The sequence below is a fragment of the Mobula hypostoma genome, chromosome X1 (genome assembly GCF_963921235.1).
Source record: "Mobula hypostoma chromosome X1, sMobHyp1.1, whole genome shotgun sequence".
Classification (NCBI taxonomy): Eukaryota; Metazoa; Chordata; class Chondrichthyes; order Myliobatiformes; family Myliobatidae; genus Mobula; species Mobula hypostoma.
This window is the reverse complement of record NC_086128.1, coordinates 60,086,508-60,099,980: the sequence shown is the minus strand read 5'-3', so window position 1 is coordinate 60,099,980 and position 13,473 is coordinate 60,086,508. Positions and strand designations below refer to the sequence as shown.

The 13,473-nt window shown below is 43.3% G+C and overlaps 1 protein-coding gene across 6 annotated transcripts in view; it reads left to right on the top strand.

Moving 5' to 3' along the window:
* srcin1a (SRC kinase signaling inhibitor 1a) overlaps positions 1 to 13,473 on the top strand; it is a 578,647-nt gene that overhangs the window by 316,532 nt on the left and 248,642 nt on the right. The gene's annotated exons all lie outside the window — the stretch shown is intronic.

Here is a 13,473-nt window from a genome sequence, read left to right as displayed (position 1 = left end):
AAAATTGGTTGGTAGGTTGTTCCAGGAATCTTGGAGAACTTGCCACAGCTCTTCTGCAGACTTTGGCAGTCTCATTTGCTTCTTTCTCTCCAGGTAATCCCAGACAATCTCAATGTAGTTGAGATCGCGGCCATACCATCTGAAACCACTTAAAAAAGGAAAATCCCGGGTGCCTAAAACACAGTGAACTGTAGAGCACTGAGGAGTGCGGTAGAACAAAGGGATCTGGGTATGCAGGTCCATAATTCATTGAAAGTGGCGGCACATGTAGATAAGGTCATAAATAAAGCTTTTGGTACATTGGCCTTCATAAATCAAAGTATTGAGTACAGGAGGTGGGATGTTATGTTGAAGTTGTACAGGTTATTGTTGAGGCCCAGTTTGGAGTATTGTATATAGTTTTGGTCACCTACCTACGGGGAAGATGTAAATAAGGTTGAACGAGTACAGAGCAAATTTACAATGATCTTACCAGGACTGGAGGACCTGAGTGTTAAGGAAAGATTGAATGAGTTAGGAGTCTATTCCTTGTAATGCAGAAGATTGAGAGGAAATTTCATAGAGATATATAAAATTGAGGGGTATAGATAGGGTGAATACAAGCAGGCTTTTTCCACTGAGGCTGGGTGAGACAACAACTAGCGGTCATGGGTTAAGGGTGAAAGGTGAAATGTTTAAGGGGTACATGAGGGGAATCTTCACTCAGAGGGTAGTGAGAGTGTGGAATGAGCTGCCAGTGCCAGTGGTGAATGCAATTTTGATTTCAACATTTAAGAGAAGCTTGGATGGGTACATGGATGCGAGGGGTATGGAGGGCTATGGTCTGGGTACAGGTCGATGGGAGTAGGCAGTTTAAATGGTTTGCCATGGACTAGATGGGCTGAAAGAGCCATTTCTGTGCTGTATGATGCTACTGTATGTTAATGGTCCTTTTGATTTTGCTGTATTTGGTCAGTTCTGAAATTGCAATTTGTGTGTGATGCTATGGTGCTTATTTCATCCCAAACCCTGTCTGGACTCCACACATGAACAGGCATGCAATCATACACGTTCCTGGAGCAGTGTGTCATGTCATACCATTTTCCCCACTGTTATCCGCATACAATCCCATGGTCCCTCACCCCATGTAAGGAAATAACCAGCATTTCCTTCAGCTCATTATTAAACTGTCCCAAGACTTGACCTGATTTTTTTTGGGGGGTTTATAATTTGAGGCTGTGCTTATTATCTTGTGTATCCTATTGGGGTGGGTGGAGCACTCTGCTCTGTGTCGCATAAGCTCCAGGTGTGTTGATAAGCTCTGTACTCATTCTGCTGATTAGTAGTCAGTTGGTTCACACCCTGTATGTGTCACACTGACAGCCCTTCTTATACTGTGGTTCCTCCTGCCTGACGGTAGGAGGCCAGAGAGATTGTAGGATGGATGGGACAGGTCCTCAAACGGATGGAGGCATAAGCTCCTATCTATCTTGGCTCTTCAATTTTGTTCTTTTCCCCCTCTGTGTCCCTTCTTTCCCTCTCTATTGTTTTCTTTTTCTATCAATTCTCTCTACCAGTTTTCCTCTCTTTTGCCCTTCCCTTCTGTCTTCCCTTGCAGTCACTCATGCCTTCCCCTCCCCACCTGATTACTAACAGTGACAGAAATTACTTTAACTCTGACTTTGGAACATCCGTAACTTTCTCCCAAGCCAAGCTTTTCACATTGTGGTGATTGGAACAGTGATCCCCAGTGAGTTGAATCTCTGTTCAGCTACCGGTCATTGGTTGTAGTTCCATCCAGATCACTGGGCGGACAATTCCGTCTTCTCAGAATACAAGGATGTCCCTTCAGAACAGAGATAAAGAATTTCTTTAGCCGGACGGTGGTGAATCTGTGGAATTCACTGCCACAGACGACTGTGGAGACCAAGTCATTCAGTATATTTAAAGCAGAGGTTCATAGGTCCCTGATTGGTAAATCCATCAAAGGTTATGGGGGAGAAGGCTGGAGAATGAGGTTGAGGGATAATAAATCAGTCATGGTGGAGCAGACTTGATGAAGTGACTGGTCTAATTCTGTTCCTATGTTTTATGGTCTTTACATGTAAACTTTCATGGAACTCCACTCATCACAGCGTTCGTTACCAGCAAATGGTCTAAGCAACCTGAAGTTCTGAGATTGCTTGGGATGCGATTATTTTCAGGGAAAGTGCCAGTCAGATTCCCTGAAACCTGTTAAAATCTGACTGATTGAAGGAAGGTTGGTTGCAGGGTAGAGTGCAATTTGTTTCAGATTGGGTTTAGCAAGGAGCCAGCAGTGTTTAGATGGCTAGAAAGGTCTCTTCAGTCTGATTATATAAGCAAAACTGGCAAACGTGATTTTAAATTTCTTTTTAGAAAAATGTATTTGAAATTCAAATGCAATAAATCCTACAATTATATCTTTCAACTGGTGAAAGTGTATACTCCCAACTAATTATCTTCAGCAGTGTTATTACTTTAAAGGAAAGCTTTTATTAAAAATCTTCCTGTATTGAGGGAGAATTTTAGAGCAAGTTGCTGGAAAGATGCCAGGATAAAATCTGAGACTCGGAACTCCTTGTCAATGGAATATTAAGAGAGTCCTGATGAAGGGTCTCAGCCCAAACCATCAACCATTTGTTCCCCTCCATAGATGCTGCCTGACCTGCTGAGTTCTTCCAGCATTTTCTGTGTGTTGCCCTGGATTTCCAGCATCTGCAGAATCTTTTGTATTTAAATTGTCCCCATCCCCCGGTACTTATAATGCTGTAACATAACCAACCAACTGCATTGAAACATTTTTGGATAAGGATCAATTTGGCACAGAGCCACATGAGATATGGCAACAAATGATTAAAGACTTGGCACAGAGGTATGTTTTCAGGAGAGTTAGGGGAGATTAAGGGAGGGATTTCAGAGCTCAGTGTCCTACAGATGAAGGCTTGTTATTGGAGTGTCTTTGGAAACCTAGGATGTGGAGTGTTCCTGGATGTTTATTTCTGGAAGCTCCAGAGAATAGTACAGCATGGAAACCGGCCATTTGGTCCCATTTTTCCCATGGCCTAGTAGATATACCTCCTAAATTCACCCTATTGCCCAGCAGTCAGTCCATGGGTCTCTGATTTCAAGTGTTTATCAAGACACATGTTAAATGGTGAAAGTGACCCAGTTTCAACCACTTTCTCAGGCAGTACATAAGACCATGAGAGCATAAGACAAAAGAACAGAATTAAGCCGTTCAGCCCATCGAGTCTGATCCATCATTCCATCATGGCTGATTTATTATCTTTCTTAACCCCACTCTCTGGCTTTCTTCCTTACTGATCAAGAGCCTATCAACCTCTGCTTTAAATATACTTAATGACTTGGCCTCCACAACCATCTTTGACAATGAATTCCACAGATTCAGCACCTTCTGGCCAAAGAAATTCCCCCTCATCTCTGTTTTATAGGGTTGTCCTTATATTCTGAGACTGCGCCCCCTGTCTCACAGTTGGAAACCTCTCTATGTCCACTCTATCTAGGCTTTCAATATTCGATAAGTTTCATTGAGGTCCCCCTTCATTCTTCTAAACTCCAGCGAGTACAGGCCCAGAGCCATCACGTCCACTCTTAACCTGCTTCTCTCTGGGGAGAACAGACCAGTTTCTCCAGTCTCCCAAAGCTGAATTGCTTCATCCCTGGCAGCATCCTGATGAATCTCCTCTCCACCACTATCGAATCCTTCTCACACCTCGGAAGCCAGAAATATACACAGAACTCCACCTGATGTCTGGTCCAGCTGATGATTAGGTCCCATACCACCAGAGTGAGCAACAATTAATACCCTTCAACCATCAGGCTCCAGAACTAGCATGGATAACTTCAGTCCCTCAACACTGAACTGATTCCACAGTCTGTGGTCTCACTTTCAAGGACTCTACAATTTGTGTTTTTAGTATTTATTAATTAGACTTTGTTTTTGGTATTTGTGCACATTGGTTTTTCATCAGTTTTTGTTTGTGCAGTTTTTCATTGATTCTATTGTATCTTGTTCTACTGTGAATGCTTGCAAGAAAATTAATCTCAGGACATATTGTGACGTATTTACTTTGAACATTGAACACTGTCTCACCGCAGTTGGAGCATTGCCCCCATACTTCTGATTTTCCACTGATTAATGTAAGCCATCATCCCATGTGCTCCCTTTCTGTATTGTCTGCCCCATTTTGCCACTTTCGAGGATTTATGGACTTGTAGTGTAAGGTCCTTCAATATCCCAAGACTCTGTTACTTGTAGCCTATGTCCTCGTCTCATTCGTGCTTCCAAAGAGTATCATCTCATATTGGCCTGGATTAAACACCATCTGCCATTCTCCTTCTGCCCCCCCACCCATTTCACAAAAATATCAATCTCTCTCTGCAGCCCCAGTCTGCCTTCCATGCTAGGAATAACTCTGCCAATCTTCATGTTGTCTGCATACTTGTTGATCTTACCTCCTGCATGCGTGTCCAACTAGTTCACAAATATTACAAGTAACAAAGGGCCCAGCACCGATCCTTGTTATCGAACACTGGTTATAGGTATTACTATCTGCTTGCCATCATGCCTCTAACTAGAGCTCTTTACGATCCCCACTCTCTGTTGTCACCCAGGTGCTTTTCTCGATCCAATTTTTGGCTTCTTCCCCCTTCCTTTCCAGTTGTGATGATGGCTGTTGGCCTGAAACTTTGGCTATAAATCTGCTGAGTTCTTCCAGTATTTTATGTACTGCTCTGCATTTCCAGCATCTGCAGAATCACGTGTTTCGGATCCAATTTTGCCAACTTGCCCTAAATCCCATGGGCCTTAATCATATAAACCAGTTTTCCATGTGGGATGTTGAGAAGACCTTTACTAAAGTCTTATAATTCACACCTACTACACTGCCCTCATCGATACACTTTGTTACCCCTTCAAGGAAATCAATTGTTGGTTGGACAGGAATCTGCCCCTAACAATCTCTGCCAGAATACTAGCAATCTCTTCTGTTGCCTCTCGCTGCAGCCTGGGATAAATCTCATTTGGTCCAGAGAATTTCTACACGTTTAAGCCTCATGGTCAGGACTGATTCAGGGTTTCAACCTGAATAATCAACAATCCGTTTCCTCCCACAGATGCTGCTCAGCCTGCTGAGTTCCTCTGGCAGATTGTTGTCCACTCTCTTGTGTTTTGTTGGAATGCTGTGTTGGTGTCGGACGCGTGGCGACACTTGTGGGCTCCCCTCAGCACAATGCTTGAGCTGTGTCCATTCTTTGCTGATGCAAAATTGACACATTTCACTGTATATTTTGAGGTACATGTGGCAAATAAATTTTGTCATAACACACTACAGTACAGAAAAAGGCCTTTTACCCCATCTAGTCCCTGCTGAACTATTATTCTACCTAGTCTCAGCAACCAAAAGTTGCTTTGTTCCCAATGTTTGGAATGCAATTTGGCCTGAAATACAGGATCTTCAGTCAAATGCTCTACCATTGAGCTGTATTCCCATCCTATTCTAATCTAATCTTCTGAATTTTTACCCACCCTTCTCTGAATTCTCCAACAACAAGGTCCATTTCCTTTCTGAATACCAATAGAAAGTGTTCATTTAGGTCTTCAACTATTCGTTCTGCTTTGCACACACATTGCCCTGTTGTTCCTATTTTTTCTCTGTGTATTCTTTCCCCTTAATATGCCTAAAGAATGCCTTCAGGATTGACCTTAATCTTATCAACCAGTGATTCCTCATGACCAAGGTCCAGCTTTCAGGGAGTGTAATATGGGATTCTGAGGGTATTTTGTTTGGCCTTCAGAAGCAAGTTGTTGTCACTATAAATCCTCTGTGTCAAAAGGCACCACAATTCATTTCATCAGCCAATATCTTCTTCTGCAAACATAATAATTGAATCTGCTTCCACTGCACAGTCAGGCAGTGTGTTCTACTCTCGTCACAGAAGTAAATCTGATCTCCATCTCTTTCCCCCTCCCCCCCCCCCCACCAATCTGTGTCATCTTCTGGGAAAGGTTAAAATATAACAGGGTAGATGATGCAGTAAAAAATGCCGCTTCAATGATTAAAGCAGATCACAACCATAAAACAGTGGAGCAGAATTAAACCATTCAGCCCTTTGAGTTTGCTCCGACATTCAATTATGGTTGATTTATTATCCCTCAAACCCATTCTCTTGCCTTCTCCCTATAACCTTTGATGCCCTGACTAATCAAGAACTAGGAATAGGGTTTCCCTGGTCCTCACCTACCACCCCACCAGCCTCCGGGTCCAACATATTATTCTCTGTAACTTCCGCCACCTCCAACGGGATCCCAGAACTAAGCACATCTTTCCCTACCCAGCCTCCGCTTTCCGCAGGGATCGCTCCCTACACAACTCCCTTGTCCATTCGTCCCCCCCATTCTTCCCCACTGATCTCCCTCCTGGCACTTATCCTTGTAAGTGGAACAAGTGCTACACATGCCCTTACACTTTCTCCCTTACCACCATTCAGGGCCCCAAACAGTCCTTCCAGGTGAGGCAACACTTCACCTGTGAGTCAACTGGGGTGATATACTGCGTCCGGTGCTCCCGATGTGGCCTTTTATATATTGGCGAGACCCGACGCAGACTGGGAGACCGCTTTGCTGAACATCTACGCTCTGTCCGCCAGAGAAAGCAGGATCTCCCAGTGGCCACACATTTTAATTCCACATCCCATTCCCATTCTGACATGTCTATCCATGGCCTCCTCTACTGTAAAGATGAAGCCACACTCAGGTTGGAGGAACAACACCTTATATTCCGTCTGGGTAGCCTCCAACCTGATGGCATGAACATCGACTTCTCTAACTTCCGCTAAGGCCCCACCTTCCCCTCGTACCCCATCTGTTACTTATTTTTATGCACACATTCTTTCTCTCACTCTCCTTTTTCTCCCTCTGTCCCTCTGAATATACCTCTTGCCCATCCTCTGGGTCCCCCCCCCCCCCCGTCTTTCTTCCCGGACCTCCTGTCCCATGATCCTCTCGTATCCCCTTTTGCCTATCACCTGTCCAGCTGTTGGCTCTATCCCTCCCCCTCCTGTCTTCTATCATTTTGGATCTCCCCCTCCCCCTCCCACTTTCAAATCCCTTACTCACTCTTCCTTCAGTTAGTCCTGACAAAGGGTCTCGGCCTGAAACGTCGACTGTACCTCTTCCTACAGATGCTGCTTGGCCTGCTGCGTTCACCAGCAACTTTGATGTGTGTTGCTTAATCAAGAACCTATCAACCTCCACTTTAAATGTACTCAATGACTTGACATCCACAGGTGTCTGAGGCAGTGAATTCCATTGATTCACCCACACTCTAGCTGAAGAAATTCCTCCTCCTCCATGTTCTAAAGGGACCTCCGATTCTGAGGCTGTGCTCTCTGGTCCTGGACTCCTCCCCCCCACTATTGGAAACATCATATCCACATCCACTCCATCTTGGCCTTTCAATACTTGATAAGTTTCTATGAGATCACCCCTCATTCTACTAAAGTCCAGTGAATTCAAACCCAGAGACATTAGATGCTACTCATACATTAACCCTTTTATTCCTGGAATCATTCTCATTGACTTCCTTTGGACCCTCTCCAATGCCAGCACACATCCTTTTTTAGATAAGGGGCTGAAAACTACTGAGTGCTCTGTGCGGTCTAACCAATGCCTTTAGCATTACATCCTTGCTCTTATATTCTATTCCTCTCAAAATGAATATTAACATTGCATTTGCCTTTCTTACCACCAACTCAACCTGCAAGTTAACCTTAAGAGAATCCTGCACTAGGATCCCAGCTCCCTTTGCACCTCCACTTCTGAATTTGCTCCCTGTTTAGAAAATAGTTTACACCTTTTTTCCTTCTACCAAAGTGCTTGACCATACACTTCCCTAATTGCATTCCACCGGCTACCTCCTTACTCATTCTCCTAATCTGTGCTGGTGCTTCCGCAGATTCCCTGTTTCCTCAACACTACCTGCCCATCTGCTTAGCTCTCAAATCTGGCCATGAAGCCATCAATTCCATCATCAAAGCATTAACATATAATGTAAAAAGCGGCAAGCGGTCCCAACACAGACCCCTGTGGAACTCCACTAGTCACTGACAGCCAACCAGAAAAGGAAGGCCCCCTTTTATTTCCACTCTTTGCCTCCTGCCAGTCAGCTAATCTTCTATCTATGCTAGTACCTTTTGCTGTAATACTATGGGCTCTTATCTTATTTAGCAGTTTCATAAGGTATAGTAGCAGAAATAGGCCATTCGACCCATCATGTCTGCTTCTCCATTCCATTATGGCTGAATCCCATTCAATTTTTCTCAATCCCATTCTCCTGTCTTCTCCCTGTAACTTTTAACGCCCTGAGTAATCAAGAAGCTGTCAACCTCTGCTTTAAATAGACCCAATGACTTGGGGCTATAGCCAATGAATTTTGCAGATTCACCACCCTCGGGCTAAATAAATTCCTCCTCAGCTCTGTTCTAAAGGGATGTCCTGCAATTCTGAGGCTGTACCCTATGGTTCTAGACTCCCCCACTATAGAAAACATCCTCTCCATGTCCACTATATCTAGTCCTTTCAATATTCAATGGGTTTCAATGAGGTCACCCACCCTCCCGTTCTTGTAAATCCCAGTGAATGCAGGCCCAGAGCTATCAAATGCTCTTCATACATTTTCATTCCCAGAATTATTCTTGTGAACCCCATCTGGACCTTCATGTGGGGCACTTTGTCAAAGGACTTCTGAAAGTAGCCCAAGAGATCACTTTGACACTGTTTACTTTCACTGCCCATTACCCAACTGTCCCAGTTGTTTGATCCAGCAGACTAAAAGTGTTTATAAGCTGCTGGTCTAAGCTATCTGTTGCTGCAGTCAGCATCCCAGGCGTTAAAGCTATGAATAAAAGGCATTCTCCTGCTCCTCAGTCAGCCTTTCCTCGTGATCTCCAGCTGAAAGGGTCATGTGACACACCCATGAGTGTGTGATTGACTGAAAGATGTAATCAGTCAGAACGTTATAGAAAATGTAAAAAAAACTGCAGATACTGAACATCTAAAATAAAGAATGCACTGATTTTTATGGTGTTGCCTTCTGAGAGACTCAAAGTTCAAAGTAAATTTGGTATCAAAGTACAGATGTCACCATATACAGCCCTGAGATTCAATTTCTTGCAGACATACTCAATAAATCCATAATAGAATAATAACCATAATATGAACAATTGTATCAACTTGGGCATTCAATTGGAGTGCAAAAGGCAACAAACTGCAAATACAAAAAAAAGGGAGTCATAATAATAAATACATGAGCAATAAACATCAGGAACATGAGATGAAGAGACTTTGAAAGTGAGTCCATAGGTCGTGGGAATAGTTTAGTAATGGGGCATGTGAAGTTATCACCTCTGGTTCAAGAGATGGTTGAGGGGTAATAGTTGTTACTGAACCTGGCGGTGTGAGTCCTGAGGTTCCTATACTTTTTTCCTGATGGCAGTAGTGAGAAGAGAGCATATCCTGGGTGTTGGGGGTTACTGTTGGTGGATGAAGCTTTCCTGTTACAATTCTTTATGTAGATGTGTTCAGTGGTGGGGAGGGCTTTACCCATGATGGATTAGGCTGTATCCTCTTTTATATATGTATGTGTGTGTGTGTATATATATTATAGAGAGAGAGAGTTTTCCCTTCAAAGGCATTGGGTTTTCCATACCAGGCTATGATGTAGCCAGTCAACACACATTTTACCACACATCTACAGAAATTTGTCAAAGTTTTAGATATCATACCAAATCTTTGCAAACTCCTGAGGAAATAAGGAGGTAGATTCTAACCGAACTCCAGCCCAACCTTTTCTTAAAATGCTTTACAGACTTTACAGTGCAGATATTAGAACCATTTGAAGCTGGAAAGGAAAGGAACTCAAATGGTTCAGTTTATTATTGGAGAATGTATACAACCTGAAATATTTAGTCTTCACAGACATCCACAAAAAAGATAAGAACTGCGAAAGAATGAACGACAGGAAAACATTAGGACACCAAAGCTCCCTCCCACTGTGCAATCATTAACGCATCAACCCCCCCCCACCCTCCACCAAACGAAGCACCAAGAGTGACCATGATTTGCAGTCAACAAAAACTATTGTTTACTGAACAGTTCGACATACCACAGGCTCTCCTCTCACACAAAGAAGAGACAGTGAGATGTCACCCATATCACGGCGAAAGGAGAGACTAACATTGGCTTAGTACAATGTTGCAGTCTGTTGTGTGCTTTTTATTCCAAGATTCTCCAACTCAAGAATCAGCAGCAAACTCTGCCCACCAGAGAGCGAGTTGATCACTCGACTACAGAGACCTCTGTCCGTACATCCACCACAGTGAAATTCTGATGTTCCTTCTCCCGTGACTCCTCAGTCAGCAACACTGGCCTGGAACTGGTCGCTGCCCGGAGGCACCAACTTCCAAGCTGCGCCTGGAGAATGTTGAAGAATGGCTGGCTGGTGAGCTGCAGGTGCAGGAACTCATCCACTGTATATATTAAAATAAAGTTTGAATACCGTTGAAGGTCAAGATCTCAGTAGAACCCCAGCCACCTTGAAAAGAAAAATAGGAAACCTTAAAGAAAGGAATTTCTTGTCCTTATGTTATAGTACCTCTTGCCTGATAGTAGGGGTCAAAGAGATTGTCGGACAGATGAGAGGGATCATTGATATTAGTGAGGTTCAACCATTCACATAAATACAGGCAAACCAAACAGCGTTCTTCTGGGACCAATGTACAAAGCTGAGTACCAGCAGTCAAACATAGCACATATAATTACAATAGCAGAAAGGCATACAGTTACAAAAATATAAAAATTATAATATAGCCAAAGACTCTGTGTCTCCTGTCATGCCCTGTAGATTGATGGTGCATGGATGTTGTTCTGGAGCCATGTTGTATGAACAAGCCCACATCAGTTTGCCATCTTGTGCAAATGTAGCCACATATGAACGTAATCTCTCCTATTTCTGATTGACGAGTGTTGCCTGTCAGGCATTCACTCTGAATAAAGCAAGGCTCACTCTCACTTCTGACTGACGTGAGAGTGTTGTCCATCCAGAATCTATAATTCTGTGATTCACTGAGCTGTGGCTGAAAAGATTATATTTACAAGGACAGGAGCCAGTGGCAGCAAGTACACCATGTTCATTCAGGGGCCCTGAACTTTCTAACTGTAAACTATCCAACCAAAGTGTAAATTATGACAAACCAGACTAGAGAGCTGTTCAACCAGTCAACAGTACTGGGTAGCAGAGGACTGAGGGTTCCTGCTATATTAACAGGAGTGTGTTATATCCATACCAAGTGAAATCAAAGAAATACAGTAGTATGTATGACAAAAAACTATACATTAAGACTGACAAACAACATTGTACAAAAGAGGACAAATTGTGCAAACAAGTAATAGAGTTCAAAGTAAATTTATTGTCGAAGTACATATGTCACCATATACAGCCCTCAGATTCAGTTTCTTGTGGACATACTTAATAAATCTATAGACTAATAACCATAAGGGAATCAATGAAAGACTGCACCAACTTGTGCATTCAATCAGAGTGCAGAAGACAACAAACTGTGTAACTACGAAACTGTGAAAATACATTTACAAGAACAGGTGTGTAAAAAGGGCCCGAAGGATCATTGGGAATCCAAGTCATCCCAACCACAAACTATTCCAGCTGCTACCATCGGGAAACGGTACCGCAGCATAAAAGCCAGGACTAACAGGCTCCGGGACAGCTTCTCCCACCAGGCCATCAGACTGATTAATTCACGCTGATTTGAGTGTACTCTATATTACATTGACTGTTCTATTTATTATGAATTATTATAAATTACTATGATTGCACATTGCACATTTAGATGGAGACGTAACGTTAAGATTTTTACTCCTCATGTAAGAAATAAAGTCAATTCAAAAAAAGAAAAACATTAATACTAAATATCAAGAACGTGAGATGAAGAGTCCTTGAAAGTGAGTCCATTGGTTGTGGGAACATTTGAATGATGGGGCAAGTGATGTTATCCCCTTTGGTTCAGGAGCCTGATGGTTGAGGGGTAATAACTGTTCCTGAACCTAGTGGTGTGAATCCTGAGGCTCCTGTACCTCCTTCCTGATGACAGCAGCGAGAAGAGAGCGTGGTCTATCTAGCTCTCTGATGATGAATAGAGAGAGATAGATAACATTGAGAACATGAATCGCAGAGTCCTGGAAGTGAATCTGTAGGTTGTGGAATCAGTTCAGAGTTGAGGTGAGTGAAATTATCACATCACTCACCTCAACACAATAAGTTTGTGCTTCAGTCTTATTGATGTTGCTGTTTGTTAATGAGAACACAGCGTAGAGACAAGAGCAGATCCAATCCAATCAGATCATTTGTGATCCCTGACCAAAGCTTATTAATGTAATGTGTTTATTTGTAAAGTAATACTGAACATTTAGTTGGAAGTTAACATACTCAGATTCCTAAAGCAATCCTATATTGAGTTCAACACTGACTGGCAACTCCTGTGACACTGCTGGTGCCGAACTGTACCGGTCTCTGCTGTTTCTTTGGATTCATCAGCTGCGTAAAGAGGGGAGCTTGCTACATGCACGACAGCTTGCTCTCCTGGCTTGCGCATCATGTAGACAGCTGGGACACAACATCTGTGGTCAGCTCCGACCAACGGAGGGCTTTATACTCAGATCCAGTATCTAACACGCAAGACTGGGGAATTTCAGAAAATCGTTCAAATCCACAAACTAAAAGGTTTTAGGATTCCAAATAAAGAGGGGATTAATTAGCAAAAAGCTGCCTTCACTTTGACAGTCATGGAAAGGAGGTGGAGCTTGCGAGTCCCTCGTGTTTTTGGTTCAGGTGGATGTCACAGCAGAACTTCAGCTGAAACAATCGAGAGAAAATGGAGGAATCTTATCTAAAGGGACCTTGTGTTTGTCTAAGAAAACTGTACATCGATCTACCTTGTGTTGCAATCACTTCCTGCAGCCGTGGAAAGTGCACTGAAAGGCAGTGTCCCAAGAGTTTGTCCAGCTTCATTGTAACTATAAGGGATAGAGCCTCTCCTGGTGGCTATTGCATACTTCAGCCTGTGCTGAATTCAGTGTTTAGAAGGGACAGTGGCAACCCGTTAGCCTCAACCGGGGGCAGTATCAGCCCGTGAGCCTGGGCTGGGGGCAGTTGTCAGGTCATTAGACTCAGCCTTTAGGCTGATGGGCAGGGGTGTCACTCACATCGCCTCTGCTCCTGACTGCTCCCAGTAGAAGGACTCTCTTGATTTTAGGCCTTGGGGGAAGGCTGCATTATGCTGAGGTGCATATTTACCCTTGTCTTCACACACAACAGCCTCCAATGCAAATGGTACCCAGTGCTATAGGCAACAGGAGCCAAAAAAAAGGCAAAGAGTTGG